General features: G+C 38.0%; 1 protein-coding gene across 17 annotated transcripts in view; it reads right to left on the bottom strand.

Annotated features, from left to right (window-relative positions):
* Positions 1–26,181, bottom strand: part of PARD3 (par-3 family cell polarity regulator) — a 568,085-nt gene that overhangs the window by 256,941 nt on the left and 284,963 nt on the right. The gene's annotated exons all lie outside the window — the stretch shown is intronic.

Here is a 26,181-nt window from a genome sequence, read left to right as displayed (position 1 = left end):
TCTTCCAAGGCTGTCTGTTCTATAATCATCCTTGAAAGTACAGTCCGAAACAAAAACTTCAGTTCTCAAGCTGTATAAAAATGCAAGACAAGCGTGGAAACTTATCTCCCAACAATACAGTTTCACCTAAGCACTGACAAATGACAGCATTTGGAGGATTGCTAGCAGAATGAAACTAGGAATATTATTAACAAATGCTCTATGATAACAATGCCTTCTGAACAGTAGCATTAGATTCTACTAGATAAAAGAGTCATATTTTCTAGACTAAGGAAAAATGATTTTTCAGTGTAGAACCGTACGCTGACCAAACAAAAGATCAAGTGTGAAAATTGAAAGAAATAACTTTTTAGACATGCAAAGTCTTTAGTTAGACCTTTTCTATGCTTGAGCTTAGCCAAAAGGCCGAGAAGTGATACTTGGACCCCTTCTTATAAAGCTGTTTTTTGGATATGCTCCAACAAAATCCTGGAAACTCAATAAAACAACAAACAGAACCCAAACAAAGTCCCAGAGTGGGTGAAAAGCCAGCTCAAGGAAGCACAAACCAGTTGAGAGCAAAAGGATGGAAAGGTTTGGGACGTCCACTGCGCCACAAAAAAAAAAAAAAAAAAGAAAAAAGAAATTAGTCTAGTTTTTTGAAAAAAAAATTGTTTTTTTGAGATGGAGTTTCACTGTGTTGCCCAGACTGGCCTTGAACTCCTGGGCTCAAGGGATCGTCCCACTTCAGCCTCCCAAGTAGCTGAACTATAAGTGTGCACCATAGCACCTGGCTCAGATCTGATATTTTCTGAGTATTTGAGAGATAACAGGCATCTTGGCAGAGAGAATGCAGGAGAAAAAAATGAAATAAACAGAAAAAAACAGATTTTTAATAAAGTGAAAAACTTAATTCCAGGAACAACAAACGACAATGCGTAGCAAAAATATAATCGGAGTAGCCACTTGGTTATGCAGTACGCAATTCTTATGTTGCCATGTAATGTGTTACACCAGCTTTGACTGAACTTGGACTTTTGATGCAATGACCTGGGGCAGGGGAGACACAGGGACGTGGAAGCAGCATAAAAGGAAAAATTCTTATCTTCCAAAATGGTAATAAGGAAAGAGTAACTTAAATATATTATTTAAAAACATGGAAGTAAATATCGGAGCAGACATCTAGGAAGACAGACTGGAGGCCTGCAGGGTGTGGAGCTGTGAGTTTTTATTATGAGCCTTTGAGCATTTCGCCTGTATTTCTATTCTGAGTACATATCCAAAATGTCCGCCACTGGGGTGAAAGGGCTTCTCAGGTCCAACTGGACATGCAGGCTCTCAAGACCCACCCCCCAAGTCCACTTGGCTTCAGATTTATCTAGAAGGATATAAGGCAGGAGGATCTAGCTTGCTGACAAGGCAGCGTCATGCTTCGTCCTTGGGAGCAATGTGCTCCCTATAGCTGGTCTCCTGGGTCCCCCAGCTGACAGCTCAGGCACAGAGAAAGGGACTCACATCAGGAGGTTGGAGAGAGCTACCCTGGGCTTATAATCCTCCAGCCCCAGAGAAGCCAGTATCTCCTGTACCAGCCGCACAGGCACAAGCTGCTTGTCACGTATTTATGGTTTTTCCAGTCCTGGTGCAATGGACCCATCAGGAATGACTTCTACCATAAAAAGACAGTTGATGCACTATCTTTATCAGGTTTCCCAAAAAAACGGAGCCAAAAAATAACCGAAGTTTAACATCTCATGCAGAAAGGGGGAAAGAGCCAGGTGTGGTGGCAGGCACCTGTAGTCCTAGTGACACAAGCAGTTTAGGCGAGAGGATAGCTTGAGCCCAGGACTGCGAGGCTGTAGTTTGCTATGACAGCACCTGTGAATAGACACACCACTCCTGCGTGCGCAGCACGGCAAAGCCCCATCACTAAATAAAAGGGAAGGGGAAGAATGAAAAAAGAGAGAGGGAAAGAGTGAGGGAGGGAGAGAGAGAAGGAAAGAGGAAAAGATTTTGTTAACCTTTTATTCACTATATTATAAAAACCTGGAGTCAGACAGTCCTCAACTTATGACGGTTCGATTTAGGATTTTGTGACTTTACGATGGTGCAAAGCCATTGTTTTTCACTTTCAGTACAGTAGTGAATAAATTATATGAGATATTCAACACTGCATTATAAAATAGGCTTTGCGTCAGACGATTTTGCACAACTGTAGGCTAACGTAAATGTTCTGGGCATATTTAAGGTAATCTAAGCTGAGCTATAATGTTCAGTAGGTTTAGTGTATTAAATGCATTTTCGATTTACAATATTTCAATTTACAATGGGTTTATCAAGATGTAATACATTGTAAGTCAAGAAGAATCTGTAGTCACAGGAGAGAAAAAATAAACACTTGATAAGCCTAAGTGAGAAGGGTAAGTTTTAGATCAAGCAGACATTTCTTGTGGACAAGTGAAGATAAAGGTGTTAGATGAAGCCACTTGTTCTCTGCTTCAAATAAAAATTAATAATCTACTCTCTTCCGTTTAACTAATAATAGTCATTACAGTGCCAATTAGTGTCCTAAGTATCTTGTCCACATTCACATGTTCAGAAAAAATCCAAAAACGTAAGTGATGCTGCTGCACAGAAGCACATGATATTTTATAAACAGAACCCTTAAGACTGGACTCCTGCCTCCATCACTCACCATTTAAAACAAGAGCACGGATGTTGACGAAACAAAGTTTACAACACTTCACTGTCTACTTCACAGAACATAATAAAAATAAAGTAAAAATAAAATAAATGCATCATCTGCATATCTACATTCAAAGTGAGTTCCAAGGAACCAAATATTTTGGATGATTATTACTTGAAAGAAAAGCCTAAAATTTTAAGAAATAATTTATCATTTTTAAAGGTTTTATAAAAAATTGTACTTCCCTCATTAAATTTCCTACATACCCATCTTGGACTTTTATGTTCAGGAAGCACAAAAGAAAATGAAAGTTCTTATGGTACTCTTTTAAACAAATTTAGAATATTTTTCCTCAAGTGTTTATATTATTCTTCCTAATGAAGAATTTTAATTGGTTCCATTATATGGCTGCAAATATACTCAACTAAATAGAGTTTTTCACTTTTTAGAGTATCTCCAAGATTTTCCTAAAGTAAAGGCAGATGTGTTAACTATTAATAACAATAGTATCCTAGAGAAAATATTTATTTGAATGTTGACAGAATGAATTAAACCACTTTTTTCTTTGGATTACATCTGGTGAAAAGTAATTCCAGAGGGAATCCCTTCCCGAGTCCCCAAAGTATCACGAATAGGATTCCAGAAGGCATTTGTGTTAATGTTGCAACTACTTGATTAATTGGCCAAATCGCCAGGGAAAAGTAATTTCTCATCATACATGGAAAATAACTGAAAACATCTGGGGCAGAAGGGGACTTCACCACTGGAAATGATAGATCTATAGCAACCTTCCAAAGAAACTAAATCAGGGAATGTATAAAACCATTTTTACTTCATGATCAGTATGTTCAACTACAGTAAAACCATTTGGGAAACAAAAACCTATTTCAAATACTTTTAAGAATAGACTATAAGATAATACTAGACAATACAAATAATACTAGACAATAAGATCTTTTAAAATAAAGTCTCTTGTAGAGAGAAATTAAGAGTTGTGAAACTTTTAGAGGTCGTCCATCTCATTATAATATAAACTCTGCTCTACTGAACAGAGCTCAAGGCCAAATTATTTAGGACCGTGTGAAGAATTATTACAGACCTGTGATGTGGATGACTGGACGTGAGCTTCAGCCCCTCAACCAGATTCCTGACATTCTCACCTCAAGCGAGTACTGATCAAATGTAGCATTTAACACAGTCCATGAAATTTCCATTTCTCAGAGAAATGAAACGTTTCCTGTCTCGAAACATACACACCAGGACGCCACACCACCAAAGGCAAGAGGAATCTTCAAAAGAACAGATGGTGCTGATTTATGCAAGCTATCTACCAACACAGAACAACAAAAAGGATGTATCTTTGCACCAGTTCCTTGCAGAATAGAATCTCAAAATCACGTTCCAAAATATAAGTCTGCTTTTTAGCGATTATTAGGATCCCAGGGCAGGAAGGAATTGTATTGTAAGATATCTAGTCTGATATCCAATCAATCGTACACTGGAATCTGTCTTCACATTCTTCTTCCATTCTGCATGTACCCAACAATACAAACAGGAAGACTTACCTATTGATGCTTACTGATAATCACTGAATCCAGTAACTAACGCCTGCATCCCTCCCACCATCACCTGCATCTAATCCTCATTGAGGGGATGTTTAAAAACGGTTTATTGGCTGGGTGTCGTGGCTCACGCCTGTAATCTTAGCACTCTGGGAGGCCAAGGGTGGAAGGATTGCTTGAAGTCAGCAGTTCAAAACCAGCCCGAGCAAGAGCGAGATCCTGTCTCTGCTAAAAATAGAAGAAATTAGCCAGGCATTGTGGTGTACACCTGTAGTCCCAGCTACTCGGGAGGCTGAGGCAGGAGGATTGCTTGAGCCCAGGGGTTTGAGGTTGCTGTGAGCTATGATGATGCCACTGTACTCTAGCCCTGGCGACAGTGTAAGACTCTGCCTCAAAAAAATAAAAATAATTTATTTGGCGGGGAGGAGTGAGATAAGTAATGTATGGGTAAGTAAACTACATGTACCTATTTAGAGGTATATTAAAAGGCCAATTTCTTCTTGGCTTAAAAATGTGAAATATAAAATTTACTAAAGTTTACTAAGATTAACTAAGGTTGGAAGTAAATTTATTTTGAGATGGGGTTTTATTTTTTCCTTAAGGTTACACTGTCAAAATAGAGATGGGGTCTAGCTATGTTGCCCAGGCCTGAATTATGGGCATGATCCCTAGCCTCTGGCTTAATTTCTAAATAAACTTTTATTTAAATCAAGCTGGGATTTTGAAGCTGCATCAGGGTCTGTTGTTCTTCAGTTTCACGTTTTTTTCACCCTGTTTTAATTCAAGGAAGAGTGACCCAGAATTATTAAGCAGTGAATGTGACCCAAGCCAACTAGTTAGTCTCAGGGGCAGGATCTGTGAAAAAAATGTTTTTAAAAAATAAAATTTACATTATAAAAAATACTAAATTCTGGATGTATAATATACCTTCACATAAAGGTAGAATTCCTTTAAAATTGTTTTGAGAACTTTCATTTTAAGAGAAACATAAATAATGAACATCAAGAGGTATTTCAAGGAAAATGCTACCTATAGCTATATCTGGGTGGCAGGATTATAAGTGTTTTTTATTGTATCTTTACAACTTTAAGTATTTTTACAATGAATATAAAATCTTTTAGAAATAAAGGCTATTTTATTATCTTTTAAAGCTTATGATACTTTTATAAATTACTTTTTGTACGTCTATATCCCTACATTTTAATTTCTCTGAAAAGTGACCTTGCTAAGAATCAAGGGCCTAAAGGAACATAGAATGTAACAGGGAATCCCAAAGACAGTTCACTGTTATCAATCGCTACCATACTTAATCCGGTCCTAAAAGTCAAGTGAAGAGATTTTTTGAAAAAAAAAATCAGTGTTTCACGTCTAGTATTCTGAACAGAAGAAAATTTTAAGACAAGAAAAAGACAGACTGGTTAGATGTTTTAGCAAGTAAATGAGGTAACCAGAAGAAATTTCAATTAAACTCAATCAAAGAAAGAACAGAGGTAAAAGTGAAGAAGACAACTCCTAACAAGGCAAGATCATCACTGGGTTTTGTGGTCCACAAAAATCTAACAGGGCTCTCAATAGGAACCAAGATATATATATTTTTTACACTGTTTTCCTTGATGATAAGTAAGTATTTTGCCATTACTAATTATAAAGAGCTTGTGAAGAAAACAGTAAGAAAAAGTTCTGCAGTCCCCAAAGTCCTACACCTCATTATTTTAAATTGTTAACAAACAGGTAAAGAACACATGGGTACTGTAACAAAATCCATTCATGTAAACAGATATTGGAATTTGCACTGGTTTATTGTTTTCCAATGCAATACTGTAATTTTATAAATGAAGTCATTAACTTATTTGAAACCAGTGAATGGCTTGGATAAAATAAGCAGATTAAAAAACAAAATCTTGCTCTCAACTCAATGTTCTGGTTAAATTCAAAGAAGCAAAAGCTAGTTAATAGGTTTCCTGGGGATCAAGGGACTGTATAATCTCTAATAAAATGAAACCTATTGAGTATCTGACACAGGTATATACCAGTGATAATTTGTTTAAATGCTCAATTTTAAATTATGGTTTTAAAAATCTATCATAATAGGGATTAACATTAATAAAACTAAATAGCTATGCATTGTTGCATTGTTCTTAATTCCCAGAATATGATACAAATGTAAAACAAAAATTAAGATACTAGACAAATGCAACAATTTAAAGTATTCAATGTGTTACATTTGCTAGGGCAGCCTAGCATGGTCTTAAAAACATGGATTTTGCATGCAAATCATTTTGACAAGTTACTTAAATTCTCAGTGCCTCAGTTTACTCATTTATAAACTCGGACAAATAATAGTATTTACCTAGTAGAGTTTCTATGAAGATCAAATGAGGAAATTAGTGTAAAGTACTGAGAACTACTGAGTGCTATGTAGGTGCCCAGCACTACCTTCTAGATAAATAAAACTGGAATTCATTTATAACATCATTTGTTTTGAAAAATAAATGTCTTCTACCTTCTGTGAAACAAGTTTGGTTACAGTGATTAAAGTAATTCCATGTTTTGTGAGACAATGATGTACAAATGAGAGATGATTTATATTTTTACACATCTGTGGTATTTTGCTTTTCAGTTCTTTGAAATCATACAGGTTTTTGTTTACACAGCAGCAAAATATAAACATTTTATTTAATGTATCCTTTTATTGCAATCTTTATAAAAGCCACTTTTAATGATTCAATATTCCATGAGGTAAAATATACTATGTGAAAGTTGACTTACGATAGGACATGTTAAACCTACAGTAATTAATGGATTTCTAAATAAAAATGTTTCAGTAAGATTAATTTTTTGAAGGAAGTCTACAGTGGAATGATTCAAATGTCATGATCACTTTAAGGAATTTAGTGTTAAATTACCTTCTAAAATAACCAAGCCAGTTGACATCATTCCTAGCCTCATATCAAACTGTCCATTTCACAGGTTTCATTTCCTGTGTTAGAAGACAATTCTCCATTTGTCTATTGCAAATTCGCAAGTCTTGGGAACAGAGATGTTGACTATGTTTCTCCAACTTGCTTTTCAAGGATATTTGTAGAGAGGGAGCCTTGGAAGACAACGATTAAGTAGGGATCTCCCTCCCAAGCAAAGGGCAGTCTTGCTTACCAATACTATACAAGATTCAAGTTTCCTAAACTCAGAGTCTTCACCTGCAATGTCAGCCACACAGCCTGCAGGCATCTAGCTGGGTCCACGGGGCATCACTTCCATGGGCATTGGGGGTAAGGGGAATGAACCAAATATGATGATGCTTGTGCTGCTTGCTATGCTAGAAGTAATAGAATAACCTCATTCTCTGGTCCTGGAGTCTCCTTTCTTCTGTCATCACCCATGAGGCTTAGGCAGGCTAACTTTGTTAGCTTGCAAGCAGCATAAAATCTTAGACCTTCTCAGTTCTTAACGAGCTCCTCTGACATGAGAGAGAGAGGAGATGAGAGAGAGAGAGAGAGAGAAGAGACAGGCCCTCACAGCTTTGTTAATCTGACCAGCAGGAAGTCTTGTTGCTATTCTAGTTTGAATTTAAGATTACAAGTGAGGTTTAAAGATGTTACTGTTGTGATAGTTAATTTTATGTGTCAATTTGACTGGGTCACATGGTGTCCAAATATTTGGCCAGACATTATTCTGGGTGTGTCTGTGAAGGTGTTTCCGGATGAGATTCACATTTAGATCAGTTGACTGAGTAAAGCAGAGTGCCGCCCCCGCCTCCCCACGGTGGGTAGGCCTCCTGCAATCAGCTGAAGACCTGCACAGAAAACAACAGAGAGAGAACTCCTGTCTAAGCTAGGACAATGGTCTTTCCTGCCTTTGCAATGAAATACCGGATCTTCTTGGGGCTCAAGCCTGCAGGCTTTTGGGCTGATACTAGTACCATTGGCTCCCCTGGGGCTCCAGCTTGGCACCTGCAGACTTTGGGACGTCTCAGACCCCATCATCACACTGAGCCAATTTCCTATGATACATCTCTTCAAATATAATCCTATTGGTTCTCTGGAGAACCCAGACTAAGACAATCATGTTGGTGAAACGGTTGCATACTACCTGTAGGTTTACCTACGTACCAGGAGCTTATTTTTTCGATGAATTTTAACGAAATCTTTATAAACTAGTGATATTAATCCTTCAGATATAATATAGATTTGTACCAATCTATGGTATGTTTTCATTTTGTATAAAATGAAAGTGGTGATACAGGAGAATAATAATTTTTAAAAAGCAATTTACTCCCTTCATTCCTTCCCCTCTGCCTTTAATAAGGACTCATATTTCACACTTCCTACCACCTTTCCTTTCATCTACACCCCGGCAGACATGCACTGTCTGCTTTAAGGTATAACCTTTAGAAATATTTCCAGTATCACTATTAAATTGGAACTCATCAAAAAAAAAAAAAGAACTATTTCCAATGAAAAACACAGTTTCAAGGAAAGGAGTTTAAGAGCAGTGAAAGCCTACAATGTCCATTTCAACAAACCTATTACTAAAAATTCCTTGAATCAGAGAAATGAATTAAATACTGGGAAATCATTTCATTAGATTTAATAACCATATTATTTGCTTTTGATTACACAATTTGGCCCAATTATGTTAGTACTTTTGGTTTCCTCAGGTTTTCCCCATGGGATATAAATAAATCTAGAATTCATGATTTGCAAATGGACTAAAAAAGTTCAGCTCATTTTATACAAACATTTTCTTATCAATATTTACCAGAAGAGACACCTTCAGAAAAAGAGACTCATTACAATTTTTTGTAGAAAATGATTAAATAAATGATCTAGAGGACAAATAAGAAACAGAAATTTCAGCGGATATTAGTTGCTTTCACTCACCAAAATAAAAAGTTTGAAATATTTATTTAGGTGACACTCAGAAATCAGAACTGTTTTATTCTTGCAATATTTACTCTTAAAACGTTCAGATAAAAGAAGATCAAGATGCCTGCTTATTTATTCTCCAAATAATAGACCGAGGCGAACTGGACTACTAGTATAACAGGAATTGTCTCTTTTGGAGGAAAAAAAAAAAAAAAAAAAAACATTAGGCAGCACTTCACGTTAAAAGAAAACGGATTTTGTAACTGACAGCAAACCAAAATAAATTTTAAATATTAGACTGTACCTGTGTTTCTTAAAAGCCACACCTATCCATTTTACGCCCGGACTCCAGAGCATGGACGTATTTAATTGTGTATGAGCAACATGCTGGATATTCATAGGAAGACAAAGAGAAAGAAAGAACATTCTGAAGCCTTTCACACTTTTCTTAGAAAGTCAGCTCTGCCTTTGTTATTCAGATTAGCTTTGCAAGGGCCAGCTCTACCTCTTTTTTCACTTATTTGAGAAACCTTTTGAATACCAAATACTATTTCCTATTCAAAATCCTGAATCTGTCATTAGGCAATTTCTACAATAAGTCTCATAGCTCTTTCCTCCTGATTCTTCTTCTAACCGGCCCTACTTGTCTGATTCCCAGATCTCCGGGGCCCTGTTGGGTTTCTCAGGCCTTGGCCCATCCCTTGGACATTAAATATGAGACCCACACCCCTTTGGCTCTGTTCCCCCATCATTTTGAAAATCACCTCTACATATGAGGATTTTTTTTTTTTTATAAAAATGGAATTGCAAGGCAAACGTGGGGAGAGAGCAGGGCTATCAGTATTTTTTAGGGTAGGAAGTCAGATATTAGTAACATTCCAACTTAAAAGAATCTTTAGACCATGAGGAAATCTGTGACAGTAGTAATAATATTGCAAAAGTCAAAGAAGTTGAGGCAAATGTCTGACTAGGTCCAAGAGACAGACTTATAGCTACAGATCTCATTTCCTCTGACAGTTTAAAATACATACCCGATCAAGGTACAAATCACATAAAAAACATAAGCACGTATATTGCACCCACATGCCTAAGAAGAGTACTGCCATGTCATTGCAGGTGTCTTCTCAATACCCTTAAAACTTCATGATACCTTTAGCAATAAAACACCCCGAAAGAACACTGGGCCTTGCTTTGCGACTCCAATAGGACTGAATCACCACCTCTTGGGGTAAACTTTGGGTCCAGTCTGATAAAGTAAAAATCTGATAAAAGCCATGAATGCTTGTCCTAGCAGCAAGGTCATAAAATCACAAATCTCACTGACGAATTCAAGGAGTTCTCACTGATTTATTCACTTATTTAGTTATGCAATTATTGAATGCCCATGATATGCTGAGCAACGCCCCAGGCATTTGAGACAGAGAAATGAACAGAAAAGATTTCTGCCCTCCTGAAATTTATATTTAAATAGGCAGAAACAGAAAATATGCAATAAATGTAATAAGTAAATTATGGAAAGTGCTATTAAAAATGACTAAGATAAGAAGAACTGGGAACACAGAGAGTGGGGATATAGTAGGAGCTGCAAGATAAAGTTGTATTTGGTTCGGGAAGGGTCTCAGCGAGGACTTCAGATTCTGGCAAAGATTTGAAGGACCCAGGGCAATTAAGCAAGAGGCATCTGGGGAAGCACATCCCAAGGAAGAGGACCAGAGTGAAAACCATAAGGAAGGAGCAAGGCCACACATATTCAAGGAACAGACTTAATAAACTTCCCAAAGCACATCCAGGGACATCCACTCTCTGTCAATCTTAGTTTATGAAGGATTCACCTTTCTGTATATAGTTATAACATACTAGACAATAACATGGCGTTTAGAGTTAGAACGACCTATACTGGAAGCCAATGTATATGCTTATGGTGTGCCTATTAGTAAGTTACATGACTTTTGTAACTCAAGTTTCTCATCTAGAAAATAGCTTCAATAATACTAAACTCTACCTCTTAAGTTCTGTTTAAGGACAATGTATATAAAGAGTTTAGCAGAGTAAAATTCCAGACACAGTAGTTCTTGTTAAAAAAGCACAGGCAACAAAAGCAAAAATAAAATGACAAAATAAAAGGCTTCCTTCACAGCCAAGAAAACAACAGAGTAAAGAGACAACCTAGGGAACAGGAAAAGTATTTGCACACCAAACATCTGATAAAGGATTAATATCCAAAATATATAAGGAACTCCAACAAATCAACAGAAAATTAATAACCTGATTAAAAAATGGGCAGAGGATCCAAATAAGCATTTCCCAAAAGAAGACATACAAATGGCCAATAGTTATAAGAAATATGAAAAACTGCTCAAGATCACTAATCAGAAAAACACAAATTAAAACCACAATGAAATATCACCTAAGACTTGTTAAAATAGCTACTACCAAAAAGATAACAAGTGTTGAAGGGGATGTGGAGAAAAGGGAACTTTGCACACTGTTGATGGGAATATAAATCACTGCAGCCAATAATGAAAACAGCATAGAGGTTTTTCAAAAAATCAAACAAAACTACCATATAAGCTAGCTATCCCACAACTGAATGTATATTCAAAGGAAATGAAATGAGTATGTTGAAGAGATATCTGCACACCCATATTTTATGCAGCATTTTTCACAATAGCCAAGATAAGAAATCAATCAAAGTGTCCACCAATGGATGAGGGACAAGGAAAATGTGGTATATACACACAATTAACTACTATTCAGCCTTAAAAGAAGAAAATCTATCATTTTTGTCCTCCATGGATGAACCTGGAGGACATTATGTGAAATAAACCAGGCACAGAAACACAAATACCACATGATCTCACTTACTATGAAACGTAAAAAAAAAATTGAACTCATAGAAGTAGAAAGTAGAATGATGGTTACCTGCGGCTAGAGGAGCAGGAGATGGAGAAATGTTGGTCAAAGGATACAAAATTTCAGTTAGGAAGAGTAAGTTCAAAAGATCTACTGTACAACATGATAACTATAGTTAATAACAATGTATTTTATTCTTGAAAAGTGCTAAAAGTAGATCTGAAGTGTTCTCATCACACACACAAAAATAAGTATATGAGGTAATACATGTTAATTAGCTTGATTTAGGCATTTCACAATGTATACATATTTCAAAACAACAGGTTGTACACTATAAATACAATTTTTGTCAATTAAAGAGATTTTAAGAAGTTTTTAAAGAAATGGTAGTTCTTGTAATTATTAACCAAAACTTACCCAAAACATAGCACAAAGATCTACATATAAACAAATGCATACACAACTGAATCTTAGGGTGTTAAAAAATAAATAAATAAAGCCAGCCATGTTTTTACTATCATCAAAATTGCTTTTATGAGAACTGGAATTTCAAAAAGTTAAATTATTTAACAATTACCCAGGTTTTCCAGACCACCTTAAAATTCTCAGTGGTGTTTTTCAACTCAGACTCGTTATTAAAGTTCAAATATTAACAACCTGGCAAATTTATAATCACATGGGGAACCGAAAAGAAACCATGAAACTCTGGTTCAATTTTTATCTTCTTGTTCATAGGAAGTCCCCAAGCAATATTATTCCAGCCAAAAAAAAAACCCAGCTCACCACACACTTAAGATTAACCCTTAAGTTCCTTTTATTTTGAAGGTCACATATATTTCTGTATTTGCCAGTGTTATGTACCATAAGGTATGATTATTTATACATTAACATCTTACCTCATAGCACAGATGCAATAGAAAAGGAAGAGAAGAAGCTAAAAATTGATGAATAGTTTCATCATCTCATTATGTAAAGCAATCCACGCAGAAGATAAACATAAAATCACCAGTCATATCATATTTTCTAACAAACACACACAAAAGTTTTTTTAGCATGAACAGAGATTTTAATATCAGAATCCCTTGGGATAAGAATCAAGACCAATGTTGTTTAATATATTCATAATAATCTGTTGGAAGAAATAGACAAGATATATTCTATAACAGTAACACAAAACCACTTAGGTCAGTAGAAATCAGAAGGGTCTTTGAAAGACTCCAGAAGGAACTAATCAAATATGAAGCTTGATGAAATTTGGCTTGTTAATGCAAGATTCTAACTTTAATTTTTGAGCAAACAGCCCTATTAAATGAGCAATGTCTTTTCCCTATTTGCCAGCAATGGGGCAACCATCACCCCCATCATTAAAAAAAAAAAAAAGGCACCTTCTTCTAATTCTCTTAGCATTCCAAATTTTATGTCTCCCATTTTCTTCTCAACCTCGTAGAAACCTAGTGCCTGTCCCTCCATTCTGCTGAAATGGATGTGAGCCATTTTTAATGTCTTAACAATAGAAAAGTCACATCTTGATTATAACCAAGACCAGCTGATTCTACCTGCTAATACCTACCAAATTTATTATTTCTATCTCCACTGCAACAGCCTGGGTTTAGGACATTATTACTCATCCTCCCAACTAGACTTTCTCCTTTTTCTCTCTCTCTTCTCAAATCCATTTTCAGAATACTTTAATGGTGAAAGAAACACCCATTTGGTAGCAACATGACACACAAGACCCCTTTTTCTTTCACCGACAGTCTCTCTTAATGTTATACATTTGGATACTTTGACAACCTGAATGCAATCTAAGTTCTACTACCCATCTTAGCCACTCAATGCACACTAAGCTCAACACACCAGATAACTCACAAACAAGAAAATCCACCTCTTTAAGTTTCTATACTCTGGCTCTTTGTCCAGGATTTTAACATCCAAAGTGGCCAAATACTTCAAGGCCCAAAGTAAACACCATCTATGCAGCCAAAACAACCTGAGTGTTTTGGGCAGAGTCTCTGAATCTCTGCTTAGTTGTCATAGCCACTGAAATGCTCATTATTGCCTAATGTCCCCTTCCATTGCTTAGTCACTGGGACAGCAGTGATTCCAATCTTCTGTTCAGCCAACAGACTGCCAGGTATTGTAGAACAGAGGTGGAATTATTTTTATCAATACTGAACACCAAACACTAGAGTCAAAGAAATATTTAACTGAGCGAAAACAAAATGGAAATTTAGTATTCTATTTTCAACTATACAATAACCCAGTTTCGAAACCAAATTTTTAAATTATCACCATTACTTACTATGTAGGTAACGTTACTCAAGCAGTTTACTAAAAATGTGAGTTTTTTCATGTTTAAATGAGAATAGTAATGCCTAGTTCCCCTATAAGATCATAAAATAAATGGTTTCTCATTCTGGCTTAGCACAAACCCTGGTATATCATGAGCATTCAACAAACTGGGTTTCTTCATTATTTGTAGAATTTTAGAAATAAATGTTAAACAAGTAAAAAAAATATAGCAAACAGACTCCATCCTTTGCATGTGCTCAGTGATTTATTTATCTTACACCAAAATGTCCTTTTGAGGAACTATATTCTTAAAAGAGATAAGGCAAAGAGAATAAAAATAATTATAGTTCTATATAATCTACTTCTATAATTCTTAAAAAGATTTCTAAGTAACAATATGGTATCACGTTAAGTGTAAGACCTAAAATTTACTGGTAAATATTCATGTTGTTCTAGCGAACGCTCCTCTTTGCAAAGGTAGCGCACTCACAGCGTTAAGAATGTAGCAGCACCTCAGTGAGTTCTCCTTAGAAGAGGAGGTATAACCTCAGCAGAAAGGGAGTAGAATGACAGTGATCCCAGGCATGCAGAGGTGAAGGGCGGGTCGGGGGGTGGCAAATACATAGCACAGGAAGAAGACACAGATGCCTGACATCAGCATGTGGAAGGAAACGGGAGCTGTGTGGGGAGGTGGACCATGCTACCATCCAGAGGAACAGGTAGCTCAAGGCTCCTGCAAGGTGAGCGACTCCCAAGAACATGCTTCATCCTCCAATGCATTTCCACCACTGCCTGAGGAATCCTAATAGGAAGCCTAACTGAGGAAGAATCTCTCCCAGCTCTCCCACAATCTCCAGTGATCATGAGAAGTTTAAACCAGTGTGGCTTACAGGACCATTCATGTGAATAAGCCTGGTAAGATCAGAGACAATGCAAAGAGACCCGATGTAACCAAAATCTTGTCTACTCACGAACACCTATGATTGCCTTATTGTTAAAAAGGCTTAAAATTCTACAAATTGTCTTTATTTCAAACATTTAAGATTAGGAGTGAAGGAGAGAAAACTCAGTTACATCAGCGTGCAAAGTAATTACTCGAAATGCAGATGAAAGTGACGGAGCCCTTCACTGTTGGGATGGAAGAAGATGGCTGTGTCTTTTTAAATAAAGCAACCAGAGCCCAGCAATGGTACAAAAAGACCAGGAAAGGATCACAAAGCCAGTGGTTTTGCTGTTTCTAACCACTGGTGGGGGCAAAGAGGGCAATTATTTTTATTCTGTATTATAAACTAAAGGCAACCATGCAAAAACACTAAGTCTAAATTTCATGGAATCTTGTACAAATACATACAGAATTAAAGTAACCACAAAAAGTCAATGAAAATTTGTTAGCAATGCAAAAGGATGAACCAAAGACAGACAGCAATCTCTCCCAGGCTGGAAGTGGTAAGGAAAAGAGTAAACAGTAAATAATTCTTTTAAAAAAACTAAAGTACATATATGGGAATGTTATTTTAGAATGACAGTCTTAGTTGTTAGAATCAGAACAGAACGCTTATAAATTTAATTTGTAAAGATCCTAAAGGCATTTGAAACAGAAAATATCACAAACATCAAATCCTTTTATATTTTAAAGCCAAAAGTTGTTATAGTGCAGAACTTGAAAAAGACTATTAGCTTGAATGAGGAGAAAAAGGAACTGCAAAATGTCAGAAACTGGGAGAGCAAACTTTTATGTCTCATGCATGCCAGCTAAAATATTCATGAACCGAGATAATGGATACAGCCATGAACTGAGGTTCTAGTTATAAGTTTACTTCGATCTAGACAGCTTTTTGAACTTAAATAAAAGATCAGCCTCGAAGAGAAGCATTATAGCCACACGAAAAAGCTTAGCCATAATGTTAGTACTTCTTAGTAAGATAATAACAAACATCTTATGCAAAATGTTTACAGTTCTAGGAAAATCAGAGAATATCCATATTCTTCTCTATAAAGTGTTTTTTAGTATCAAAGGGTTTTAGCCATATGAGTAATTATATGAAAACCAAAACCATCTCATTCATGTAGAAAATACAAAGATAATACTAACCATATACTACAAATGTGTTCTAAATACAAAAAATCATATCCTGATAGTAGACCTTGATAGTAGACTATTGTGTGTAGTTTGCTTATTATTCTATCAAACAAAGCCTTGCATTGAAAGGCAAGCAGCAAGCTAATTCCCTAATGATAGAACTACTGAAAATTTGTAGCAATCACTAGGAACCAGGTAAGTGGCAGAAAATAACAATAAATGTTATATTAGGCTTGAATTAGCACATTATGGCAATTAAAATACTAGCATGTATGGAACACTGAGCTATATTATTTTATCTAATCCTTACTAACGTCCATGAGATAGGTTCTGTTATCTACCATTTTGCAAATAAGAACACTAAAACAAGAAAGAGTCGATCAAAAATGCCAAGGTCAAACAGCTAAGGGAAACAGAGATTTAATTTTTTCTGGGTCAAGAGCGTAAGCTGTCTACAATGGCATAATCACTAAAGCTTCTGAACTGGAAGAGGAAGAAACAGGCAACTTCCCCAATTACCCAGATGAGAAACTGGTGGCTCGAGAGATCAGACTAACAAATCTCTCAGAGAGGGAGTCAAATCCAAGCCTCTGGTTGTGGGCACATTACACCACTTCCTCATAGAATGCTACCCACAGAAATATATCTTTGACTCCACTGGAATTTTTTTAAAAAAACCATCTAAACCATTTCATAAAAACTGATTGTGATTTTGTAGAAAGATGATTTGGATTTCTACACTCTTTATTTTTTCCTTTGGAATATTATTAATGGTTTTCATTAAGTGTCCGTTTCAACTCAGGCTGGGGCTTCTGCAGGAAGCTAGAGATTAAGTTGCTTACTCAAGCTTCCAGTTAATAAGTAGGATGCTGAGATCCAACTTTGGTCTGCAGGACTAACATCCTGGATCCATTTTCAAGCAGAGTGATGTCTTCAAGCCAGCATCCAATACACATGTCATCAAAGACTGAATTAAGTAGTAATGCACAACAATGATGATTCAGAAGGTGGGGGGAGTCTAGGATTCTGCAAATATTTGAGGCTGCCCTCAAGAAAAGAATTTATTCCAAAGGACGGTATAGTGGTCCAGCAGAGCATAGAATATGCATGAGACCAAGGTAAGAGATGATGCCTAAAAAAGTTAAATTGAGATTAGATTGCTGAGAACATAGACTACCAAACTAAGGAGTTTAATTTTAAATCAGAATACAGCAGGGAGTTTCCTCATGCTTTTATTTAAATTTGTGGGTGAGGAAATCCAAGTGGCGATTTGGGAGACTAAGTGAATAGGAATATGCAGAATTGATTTAAAAAAGGAATAGATGGAGGGAGAGAGAAGATGGCGGAGTGGAGGTGACCTCCTGGATTTGTGCTCCTGGAGAGGAAGGCGTGGATCTCCACCTGCCACAACACTGGAGGATTGCTCCTCCACAGGAAGGGTGAGGTGAACCCACGGAGAATCACCGTCGGACACAGGGAACAGGAAAAAACAGAGGCGAGTGGGAAATCAGACCGGGATAATTTGGAGAGTGCGGGACGGCCGTACCTGCCTCACCGGACAGTGGGGCGGGTTCAGCCCCACAGCAAAGCGGCTTGATCTCCCCACTGACCCCCACATCCACTCGGTCAAGGATCTGACTGAAATCGGTGCAGAGTCACCGCGGGAGACCTGGAGCTCCGAGAACAGGTGACATAGGCGGGCGAGAGCTTGGACTCTGGAGGCTCTCCGGCGCCCTATCTCTTAAAGGGACAGACGCGGGCCTGCGCCGAGGCGAGGGGCCGCGAGCGTGGAATATTAAAGCGGGACTTTTTTGCTTTTTTTTGCCCCTACGGCAGCTCTCCGGCTGGGGAGCTGCTGTGGGCCCTGGCGCCTGCCGAGCTCTGAACACTCTCCCCGGGCGCCTGCAACCGGCGGATGCGCGGTCGTTATTTTGGTTCCCACAGCTAAGCCTCTGGTGGGTCTCCGGCGCCCTATCTCTTAAAGGGACAGACGCGGGCCTGCGCCGAGGCGAGAGGCCGCGAGCGTGAAATATTAAAGCGGGACTTTTTTGCTTTTTTCTGCCCCTATGGCAGCTCTCCGGCTGGGGAGCTGCTGTGGGCCCTGGCGCCTGCCGAGCTCTGAACGCTCTCCCCGGGCGCCTGCAACCGGCGCATGCGCGGTCGCCATCTTGGTTCCCACAGCTAAGCCTCTGGTGGGTCTCCGGCGCCCTATCTCTTAAAGGGACAGACGCGGGCCTGCGCCAAGGCGAGGGGCCGCGAGCGTGAAATATTAAAGCGAGATTTTTTCTTTCTTTTTTTTTATTTTTTTTATTTTATTTCTCTCTTTCTTTCTTTCTCTTTTCTTTCTTGTTTTCTCTTTATTCTCCTTGTTATTCATATTGTTTCTCTCTCTCTCTTTTTTTTTTTTTTTCTTTTTCTTTTTTCCTTTCCGGTGGCCCTCCAGCCCACGAGCTACTACTGTATACTCCTGAGTGCTCCAGACCCCCAGGTCTGATTCCTACTGGTCCCTGAATATTGCCCCCCAGTACCAGTGAACTGCGAGTGGGCAGCAGCAATTGTGAGGGCCAAGGTCTAACTGCTGCAGAGCCATAGGGTGCCAGGCGGCTCCCCAGGAGGCTCCATCCCCTGATCCATAGACCCTCTCCAGGTCCCCTTTCCAGGTGTGAACACTGAGTGCTTCCCCAGACGCAAGAGTGTGGAGCCCGGACCTTGGGAACACTGGGACAGTGTAGACCCTTGCCCGTGGGAGCTGCAGCAGCTGGGGCACTGAGGGAGTGAGGGCACTGCCTCCTCGGCCTAGCCAGTGTCTTTACTGCAGAAAGAGACAGAAACCACACATCCAGAGGAAGAACCAAAAGTCAGGGGGGGGAAGAAGAAGGAAGAGGAAGAGAGAGGAAGGGAAGAAAGAGGAAAGAGGGAGAGGAAAAAAAAGAAAAAGAAGAAGGAAGGGAAAGAAAAAGAGAGGGAGAAGAGGCTTTCTGCTTGCAAATAGTGTGAATCCTGCCTACTAACTGAAAGTCCACAACACAGTGATTTAACTTGCCAAACTGGTCTTAGGTCAAGCCAACCCTCTGGGGGTGGACCCATCAGAAGCAGTCCCCCAACTGAGATAGAAAAAAGAAACTCTAAACAGCACACAACAGTCTCCCCCTATAGATAAAGGAAGCAACATTCCTAGACTGTTCCACAGCCTAAGAACAGAGTACAAGACGTGCTGTTAACTAGATTAAAGCTGTGAGAAAAGATCTAACGATAGAGCCAGATGGGAAGGGCTCAGCGGAAAAATATGGGGAGCACAAAAAACCAAACGGAAACCTCGCCCCCAAAGAGAAATACCAACTCTCCTCCAATTGGCACAAGCCAGTTTCAGAATACCAACATGTTACCAGAAGAATTTCAGTCTTGGGTTATAAATAAGCTGAATGATATACAAGAAAAAATTGATATCCACCGCAAAGAAACCGCAAAAAAATTCCAGGATTTGGAAGAAAAATTCACTAAAGAAATAGACGTATTGAAAAAAAACCAAACTGAACTCCTAGAAATGAGGGATTTATTCAGGGAGCTACAAAACACAGTGGAAAGTCTCAAGAACAGGGTAGATCAAATAGAAGACAGAATCTCAGAGATCGAAGATAACTCTTTCCAATTAAATAAGACAGTCAGAGATAGAGCAAAGAAATAAGAAAAAAGATCAGAGTCTTCAAGAAATGTGGGATTATGTGAAGAAACCTAACGTGAGAGTTATAGGCATCCCTGAAGGTGAAGAAGATAATAAGCAAGGGCTGGATAAACTATTTGAAGACATAATAGAAGAAAATTTCCCAGGCCTTGCTAAAACTTTAGATATACAGGTTCAAGAAGCTCAAAGAACCCCTGGTAGATTCATAGCAAATAGGAAAACACCACGCCACGTAGTCGTCAGACTGACCAAAATATCCACTAAAGAGACCCTTCTTCGAGCTGTAAGGAGAAAGAAACAAGTAACATACAAAGGGAGACCCATTAGAATTACGCCAGATTTCTCAAATGAAACTTTACAAGCAAGAAGAAGTTGGGGCCCCATTCTCACTCTTCTGAAACAGAATAATGCCCAGCCTAGAATCTTGTACCCAGCTAAGCTAAGCTTTCTATATGAAGGAGAAATTAAGACATTCTCAGATAAACAAGGACTGAGGGAATTCACCAAGACAAGACCACCCCTCCAAGAAGTACTCAAAAGAGAGTTACACACGGATCATCACAACAAAGGCCCACGAATGTAAAGCCACCCAAGAACTAAAGATCAAATTCTAGCCACCACAATGGCTCAAGAGAGAAAACATAGAAAAGAAGTTCTACCCAATGAGATAAACAGAAATCTGTCCCAATTATCAGTTCTCTCACTAAATGTCAATGGCCTGAATTCCCCACTCAAGAGACATAGACTGGGCCAATGGATAAAAAAACACAAACCAAGTGTCTGCTGCCTTCAGGAAACACACTTAACCGGCAAAGATGCATTTAGACTGAAAATAAAAGGATGGAACTTGATATTTCAAGCAAATGGTAGCCAAAAGAAAGCTGGTGTGGCAGTTTTAATTTCCAATAACTTAGTCTTTAAACCAACAAAAGTAATAAAAGACAAAGACGGTTACTACATACTGGTGAAAGGCACAATTCAACAAGAAGACATAACCATACTTAATATATATACACCCAATCTAGGTGGACCCAGATTCATAAAGCAAATCCTACTCGATCTAAACCAAATGATAGACAACAACACTTTAATAGTTGGAGACTTTAACACCCCACTGACAGCACAGGACAGATCCTCCAAGCAGAAAATAAGCAAAGACATAGTAGACTTAAACAGAAGGCTAGAACAAATGGGCCTGACTGACATCTACAGGACATTCTACCCTAAATCCACTGAATATACATTCTTCTCATCGGCTCACGGAACATTCTCTAAGATTGACCATATCCTAGGCCATAAAGCAAGTCTTAAAAAAATTAAAAAAATAGAAATCATACCCTGCATCTTCTCAGATCACAATGGAATAAAAGTAATAATGAACCCTAACAGGAACTCTCATTCCTACTCAAGGTCATGGAAGCTAAACAACCTTCTTCTGAATAACAATTTTGTAAAGGAAGAAATTAAGTCAGAAATCAAAACATTCTTTGCATTAAACGACAAAGGTGACACAACTTATCAAAATCTATGGGATGCAGCTAAAGCAGTCCTGAGAGGAAAATTCATTTCCATAAATGCCTATTTCAAAAAGACAGACAACTTACAAATAGACAACTTAATGAATAGACTCAAAGAGCTGGAGAAAGAAGAACAGACTGACCCCAAACCCAGCAGAAGGCGAGAAATTGTTAAGATCAAATCAGAATTAAATGAAAAAGACAACAAAAATACTATAAGGGAAATTAATAAAACAAAAAGTTGGTTCTTTGAAAAGATAAATAAAATAGACACACCACTGGCTAGACTAACCAAGAGCAGAAAAGAAAAATCTTTAATAACTTCCATCAGGAACATGAAAGGAGAAATCACAACCGAAGCCACAGAGATACATGACATTATCTATGAATATTACAAAAATCTTTATGCACACAAATTGGAAAATGAGGAGGAAATGGACAAATTTTTAGAAACACACAGCCTTCCCAAGCTCAATCAGGAAGAAATAGAATTCCTGAATAGACCAATATCAAGAACTGAAATTGAAACAGCAATAAAAAACCTTCCCAAAAAGAAAAGCCCTGGTCCAGATGGGTTCACACCTGAATTTTACCATACATACAAAGATGAACTGGTGCCCATCCTACATAAACTATTCTTCAATATTGAGAAGGATGGAATTCTCCCCAACACATTCTACCAAGCCAATATAACATTGATACCAAAACCAGGAAAGGATGCAACAAAAAAAGAAAACTACAGACCAATTTCTCTCATGAACGTAGATGCAAAAATTCTCAATAAAATCCTAGCAAATCGTATCCAAGTGCTGATTAAAAAAATAATTCATCACGACCAAGTAGGCTTCATCCCAGAGATGCAGGGGTGGTTCAACATACGAAAATCTATAAATGTAATTAACCACATTAATAGAAGCAAAAATAAAGACCATATGATCCTCTCAATAGATGCAGAAAAAGCATTTGACAAAATTCAACACCCTTTTATGATAAAAACACTTAACAACATAGGCATAAATGGGACCTACCTAAAAATAATACAAGCCATATATGACAAACCCACAGCCAACATCATACTGAATGGGGAAAAATTGAAAGCATTCCCACTCAGAACTGGAACCAGACAAGGCTGCCCACTGTCCCCATTACTTTTCAACATTGTATTGGAATTCCTTGCGGGAGCTATCAGACAAGAGAGCAGAATCAAAGGTGTCCAAATAGGGACAGAAGAGATCAAACTCTCACTCTTCGCTGATGATATGATGTTGTATCTGGAAAACCCCAAGGACTCAACCAAGAGACTCCTGGAATTAATTAACGAATTCAGTAATGTCTCAGGTTACAAAGTCAATACACACAAATCAGAGGCATTCATATATGCCAATACCATTCAATTGGAGAACCAAATTAAGGACTCAATACCTTTCAAAATAGCAACAAAGAAAATAAAATATCTAGGAATATATTTAACTAAAGAGGTAAAGGACCTCTATAAAGAGAACTATGAAACGCTAAGGAAGGAAATTGCAGAACACGTAAATAAGTGGAAATCCATACCATGCTCATGGATTGGAAGAATTAACATCGTTAAAATGTCTATACTACCCAAAGTAATCTATAGATTCAATGCAATTCCTATTAAATTACCAACATCATTTTTCACAGATTTAGAAAAAATAATTATACACTTTGTATGGAAACAGAGAAGACCCCGTATAGCAAAAGCAATCTTAAGCAATAAAAACAAAATGGGAGGTATTGATTTGCCAGACTTCAAACTATACTACAAAGCTGTGGTGCTTAAAACTGCTTGGTATTGGCACAAGGGCAGGGACACAGACCAGTGGAACAGAACAGAAAACCCAAATATAAAACCATCCTCATATAATCATCTAATCTTTGACAAAATAGACAAAAACATACTCTGGGGACAAGAGTCCCTAATTCAATAAATGGTGCTGGGAAAACTGGATAGCCACATGTAGAAGACTGAAACAGGACCCACAGATTTCACCTCTCACAAAAATCAAATCACGGTGGATAACAGATTTAAACCTTAAATGGGAAACGATTAGAATTCTAGAAGAAAATGTAGGAAAGACTCTCACAGACGTTGGTCTAGGCAAAGAATTTATGAAGAAAACCCCTAAGGCAATTGCAGCAACAACAAAAATAAACGAATGGGACCTGATTAAATTAAAAAGCTTCTGCACAGCCAAAGAAACAGTCACGAAAATAAACAGACAGCCTACAGAATGGGAAAAAATTTTCGCATACTACACATCAGATAAAAGACTGATAACAAGAATCTATTTAGAACTCAGGAAAATCAGCAAGAAAAAATCAAACAATCCTATCAAAAAATGGGCAAAGGACATGAATAGAAATTTTTCAAAAGAAGACATAAGAATGGCCAAAAAACGTATCAAAAAATGCTCAACATCCCTAATCATCAGGGAAATGCAAATCAAAACCACAATGAGATACCACTTAACTCCGGTGAGAATGGCCTTTATCAAAAAATCCCAAAACAACACGTGTTGGCGTGGATGCGGAGAGACAGGAACACTCATACACTGCTGGTGGGAATGCAAACTAGTGCAACCCCTATGGAAAGCAATATGGAGATACCTTAAACAGATTCAAGTAGACCTACCATTTGATCCAGCAATTCCATTATTGGGCATATACCCAGAAGAACAAAAGTCATTCTTTAACAAAGACACCTGTACCCGAATGTTTATAGCAGCACAATTCACAATCGCAAAGATGTGGAAACAACCCAAGTGCCCATCAATCCACGAATGGATTAGTAAACTGTGGTATATGTATACCATGGAGTACTACTCAGCTATAAGAAATAACGATGATACGACATCTCTTTGGTTCTCCTGGAGAGAGCTGGAACCCATTATACTAAGTGAAGTATCCAAAGAATGGAAAAACAAGCATCACATGTACTCACCAGAAAACTGGTTTCCCTGATCATCACCTAAATGTACATCAGGGAAGGATACCAATTGGATATCAGACTGGGATGGGGGGGTGGGGGGAGGGGATGGGTGTATGCCTACATGACGAGTGCATTGCGCACCCTCTGGGGAATGGTCATGCTTGAGGGTGCAGACCCGGGGAGGTGGGGGGGGAGGGGATCGAGGTATGAATACATGGCGAGTGCCAGGCGCACTGTCTGGAGAGTGGGAGCGGACGCGCTTGGGACTCTGACTCGGGGGGATGGGCGGGACAGGGACAATGTATATGACCTGAACTTATGTACCCCCATGATGAGCTGAAATAAAAATAAAAATAAAAATAAAAATAAAAATAAAAATAAAAATAAAAATAAAAAAGGAATAGATGGAGAGGTGGACAGATATTGTATCAGTCCAGTCAAAAGGAATATGGCTGGCATGAGAGTAGGTGCTATGAAAATAGAAAACTAGATTATATGCACGCATGTGTGTGTGTGTGTGTGTGTGTGTGTGTGTGTGTGTATGCACAAGAGTAAAGGTATAATATCAAACATCTAGCAACAGGTAAAACCTGAAATAGAAAAAAGAAGAAAGGAAAAAACTAAGTTTGACATCTGGAAGACATGAGGCAACACTAAAAGCAACAAGAAAATCATAGATAATCATAGAATTTTCTAGGCATAGAAGACACTCAGAAATTAACGACTCATGGTTTCACAGGTGGTAAGGTCATTATGCACAGAGGCTGCTATATGTTGCAGGGCTCCATGGAGAGCCAGGTTCAGCACAAGCGGTTTCAACTCACATTGCCCCTTGCACTCAAGGACCACTTCCTCTCTGCCTGGGAGGAAGCGTAAAGATAGTTTACCTTCACCCACGCTCAGACTGAGGGATCAACAAGACATCTGGACGGAAGTGACCAGCTATTACTTGTCGGTAAGTGCAAGGCTGAAGTAACATACGAGTTCACCAAGGAAAGGCACATAAAAACCCATCTAGAAAAATGACCTGCATTCATGCAGGCAGAGCACCAGGAAGAGATTTCTATAAATAATACGAGTGAGCTTAGAAACAGAATGTCAGAGAAGTGAAGAAGGGAAGCCTCTCCAGGGGCGCCACAGATTCAAAGTGCTGTTTCAGCCACTTGCAACAGCAGGGGGAAATTGCACATGTACCTTAAAGAAAATATTTTGACCTTAATATAAACTCTTTGTATATTTTACCATTTCAAATATATTTAAGAAAACGAGACATAGGATTCATCCTTTTATAAAACCTACAACAAAAGAAATAAAAGTTAACCATTAAATAATTATGTATAATCTAACATAACTTACCTCCAGGTCAAAAGTGAAAACATTAGAATTCAAATGGTCGTCATACTGGGCCAGAGAAAACACATCAAGTCACTGCCTAAGTCATGTCCAATATTAGACAACTAAATTACCAAAATGTTTAACAGATTGCTCAATGGAAAAATTTCTTTAAAATAACAAATACATTATTTTTATTTGAATTGAGATCTATTTTTCTTGGCCAACCTACAAAAATATGTTTCTCTTTCTAAGAGCTCAAGACATTAATACCAAAGTCTTAGCCAAAAGTTTATGAAACTATTACTGAATTGGGTCTGCTTATGATTAAAATACAAAGTTCTCAGGAAAATTAGTCCCCCCAGGGACTTCAATTATGAGCA

The sequence above is a fragment of the Lemur catta genome, chromosome 1, assembly GCF_020740605.2.
Source record: "Lemur catta isolate mLemCat1 chromosome 1, mLemCat1.pri, whole genome shotgun sequence".
NCBI classification, from domain to species: Eukaryota; Metazoa; Chordata; class Mammalia; order Primates; family Lemuridae; genus Lemur; species Lemur catta.
The sequence above is the reverse complement of the archived record's forward strand: the minus strand, read 5'-3'. Positions and strand labels throughout refer to the sequence as shown.